We start from the raw sequence: 4,331 nt of genomic DNA, 5'->3' as shown, positions 1-4,331 counted from the left end.
CCTCTAATTAGATAGCAAAAAGAGCCAAAACAACCATTACTTCTGCAAACAAACTCCGAAATCAGCAAACTTAAGCTTGTTGGTTAGATGACGACAAGTACTATCCAACAACGTCTGGATAGATTAAGAACTAGCAATGGAGAAGAAATGCCAATAGGATAAAGAAGAGAACCTCCCCAAATATGAACCGACAAAATCTCCAACACCAAAAATGCAAAGATGATGCTTACGAACTCCGTTTTCGATGAACTTGAGTTTGACAAGAAGATGAACACAAACTTGAAAACCTCACATAGAGAAAAGCCAAATAAGAACCAAGAACGATGATGCCAAGGATGCAATGGTTTGAGATCTCTACGAACGATACGATCAAGCTACTCACTCGTGAGCCCCCTTGACAATACGACAATCAATCATATAACCCGATCTCCCAACTAACACCATGAGATCGGTAAAATAGAAAAGCTATCAAGGTCAAACCTTTTCTTTGCACATAATCCACTTGAGCGAGATGATGATGATCATGCCTGCCTCAAGTTGGAACACCTTTCTTGTTAGTGCACGCTTGGTGAAGACTCACAATTTGCTTCCCCGTACTCCATTATGAGAGACCCACTCTTAGGCACATCTTCACGAGACCATTATCACCAAATGCTCAGCAAGATTTAAGAATATGATCTCTTTGTGATGCTCCTCTTGAACTTGCACACAATAACATTGATTACTATCACCATTTGATGCCATCCTCTCTTGGGCTATATGAAATCTTTCTTTCTATGCAAGCCCATGGAAAGATACCTAACCCCGCATGGAAACACCAAACACATAGATCATAGGTTAGTTCACAAAGTGCAATGGACACTACTTACCATATCGTGAGATCACATGATACCACTTGGTACATATGTACTATGATTTGTGTGTTGATCAACTTGAATCCACTCTTAGCACTTTGTCTTGAACAACCTTGTGTCTTTCCTACTCTCTTTATAAAGGTGATGTCTTGAAGGTAAACATGAATGTTCATACAATCTTCTTCTTCAAGACATGCTTGCAATAAGCGCAACTCTCACATGACCAATCTTTGGTTAACACCTTGAATAGCACCTTGGTCAACACACAATCTCCTTCTTATAACCTTGAAACCAACATATAGTCTTCAAGCAATGCCCATGGATAACCCTTCAAGTATAACTCAAAGCAAACATTCGTCCATAAGGATTGTCATTAATTACCAAATCCAAACATGGGGACACGGGAAATGGAGACTCCCACCCTCCCACCCTCCCAAGGCGATTCCCATGGCGATGGCGACTCCCTACCCTAGTCACCCGCCCCGGCGTCAATAATGGACGACCTCCTCCATTGGGATTTCTCCCTCGGCCTCAAGGTCGAGGGCCAGGTGCGTGCTCGCTTTGGATCTACGCTTCACTTCGTCCCCAACCCCCACTCCAAGGAGTTCTTCCTTGAAGTTTCTTTCTCCTCGGCCTCTTTTCCTCTCTCAGTGGAATCTGTGGGATTGGCTCTTCAGTCTTGCATTGGTGGCATCAGTGATGGTTTCAATGTGTTGCGTCTGCGGGATCGTCGTTTCCAGTTTTCGGTGGCATCTAATGGGGTTGGGCATTTTATTTATGGCCTCCATGACCGCATTTGGCCAGACTTCATATGCCATTTCCATCTACATCGAGGTGCTCGGGCTCATGTTCAATCATGTGGATGGAATGCCAATTCTGAGTTAAATGATCTAGCCTCTTCACCTGGCCTGACTATCAAGTCTAAATGGCTAGCGTCAAAATCTGTGGCAATTTCTGATCCGGTCTCTCTGGCGGTGTTTGATAAGTTTGGGCTCACCATCACGCTGACGGCGAGACATTCTGGCAACGGTGACGCAACGGATCTCAATATTGGCAGGTTATCTTTTCCGATTTCTCGGGATTCTGATCAATGTTTTTGTCTCGGATCTGTTAACTTGCCTATCCGGCCAACTTCCTCTGATCAGTTACCATCCTTTCAGGGCAATCGGTATACGCAGGATTTATGGGATTCCATTCCAACTGATAAGCTATTTCATATCTTAGATGGATGGCAGGCTAGCTACGACAATGATAGTGTACGTATAATGGTTGATATTCGTTCTGTGCCAACTAAGGATTATATTTATAATCGGCTTCAACATTGCCCACAGTGTGATCGTTTTGGTCACTTGGAATCGTTGTGCACGGGTTTTTTTGCCAGCGTTGCGGTGACACTACTGGAAACTGTCCTTGCTTAACACCAAGGATTGGTAGTGCGGTGCAAGAGTCCCCACGTCATGTGCCATGCACTCTGGGCCGGTCTAACAAGTTCAATTGCTCTGCTTGCCTGGCCTTGGGCCACCGTTCAGTGAACTGTCCTGGGCTTACTAGATGTCCGTTTTGTATGCATATAGGCCACAGGGCCCGCAAGCCTACTATGTGTTCTAAGCTTCCCAAACTTTTCTGGGCACCGACCATACCCCACGAGTCCATATCTAATGGGATCTTACCCAACAGTGCTTCAGGATTTTCTATGGTAGGTAATCATATGGTGGTTCATGCTACACGCAGAAAACGGGACCCGAAGGCACACCTTGTTTGGATACGGAAGCAAAAGATCCCGCTCCCTTCGGACGTGGCACCTCCTCATTGCTCGACGATACGCCTCCCTTATGCAGGTGTAGTCACGTCCGCCTGCCAAAACCCCCAATAAGGTGTTGAGTCGTCCACCTCGAGTTTGACAACCCCACAGCACTTGCCCACGCACAAAACCACCGTTTGCTCCTCCTCGCCGGCCGCCCCAATTCCAATCTACAGTTCCTCCCGAGCAGCGGCCATGGCGAACTTTGCGGTGCACCCCTTCGCTTTTGCTCCTGATGGATCGACGTTTGACCGAGGTCCTGCTCATTGCATCCAGCGCCAGGTTATGGTGGTCGACGATCCTCCGTGCAACCATGATAGGTATGCCATCGTCACCATTGACCCCCCAGTTCCTGATCATCTGAAGGAGTATTGGCTTGCTGAGGTCTGTCGCATCATCACTGTCGATCTGGAATATGAGCTGCTAGATGATTTTATTTATCCTCTGGGCATTGGATGCGTAGTCTTCTCCGACATGGAAAGCAGGGATAATGCGATTAGAGAGGGTCCCCATGCTCTGACTGATGATTCTCACTTCTCTCTGATTCCGCATGACAAAGGCCCAAACATGCGCATGCCTGCTTTTGAGTATGAAGTTTGGATTATGATGCTTGCCTTTCCTATGGATTATCAGACTGAACATTATGTCCACAAGGCAGTTTCCAACTTTGGGAAGCTTCTGCTGTGGCCCCGCCCGAATCAGAACAAGGCTAGAGTTCTTGTCAAATGTCATATTAAGGATGTTGCTGAGGTTCCGCACAACCTGCTCGTCACCAGGGTAGGTTTACTGCCTGGGTTAGGTCATTCATGGTCCGTACCTGTGTATGTTTTTAATGGTCGGAACACTATTCCTGGTCTGATGGGCACTGAGGACCCACCACCGCTTCTGAATGCTTTGCCTCACCCTTATCAGCTACCATTCTACACTATCATGCAGCAGGCTCACTTGGATGATCTGGCTGCCCAACAGGCTCAGAACGAAGAGGCTTGGAATGCCCCTGCACCTGCACAAGAGCAAATTCAGGAAAATGGTTGGAGGGCTTGGCATGTGGTGCCCCCACCATACACTGGTTTCAGCTTCAGGTCCTTCTTTCAGTATGATGGCCCATCTTTGGTGGATGGAGTGGTCCTGAGCAAAATGTGCATGACAATCTATCTGACGTTTGGGCATCTGAAGATGAAGTTGCTGTAGTGGAGAGCCTGGCGGATGGCTTTATAAATGGAAATTTGGCTGCAAGGGAGGCTTTTACTCGTGCTGGGGGTGACTCTGTTTATGTCACCATTACGCTGGATCATGAGCTGCTGCTGTGGATGGGCTCGATGCTTAAACGCATCTACACGCAAGCCATCACCAATGGACATGCTGGGTCTGTTATGCTTCCTCTTAACCCTTTCCATCTGATTCAGGAACACTTGGAGGCAGCCTATGCTCTTTGGTTGCAGAATCTGAAGCCTGAACCTGACCACATAGCCACCATTTTCAGTGCTCGCTCTCTGTTGGGTGTCTGCATTGGACCACTGCAATTATCTGCTTCTTCTGGTGTCATAACAGAGGTGACCCAGGTTTCTGATGGTACCTTGTGTCTGTCACAGGAGATCCCAATTCCTAATGTGCCATCTCATACTACAATCCAGGTTGATATGAATGCCCCAACTACTGGCATTGCTCTACAAGTG

The sequence above is a fragment of the Triticum dicoccoides genome, chromosome 5B, assembly GCF_002162155.2.
Source record: "Triticum dicoccoides isolate Atlit2015 ecotype Zavitan chromosome 5B, WEW_v2.0, whole genome shotgun sequence".
In the NCBI taxonomy this organism is placed as follows: domain Eukaryota; kingdom Viridiplantae; phylum Streptophyta; class Magnoliopsida; order Poales; family Poaceae; genus Triticum; species Triticum dicoccoides.
Note: the sequence above shows the minus strand (reverse complement) of the source record.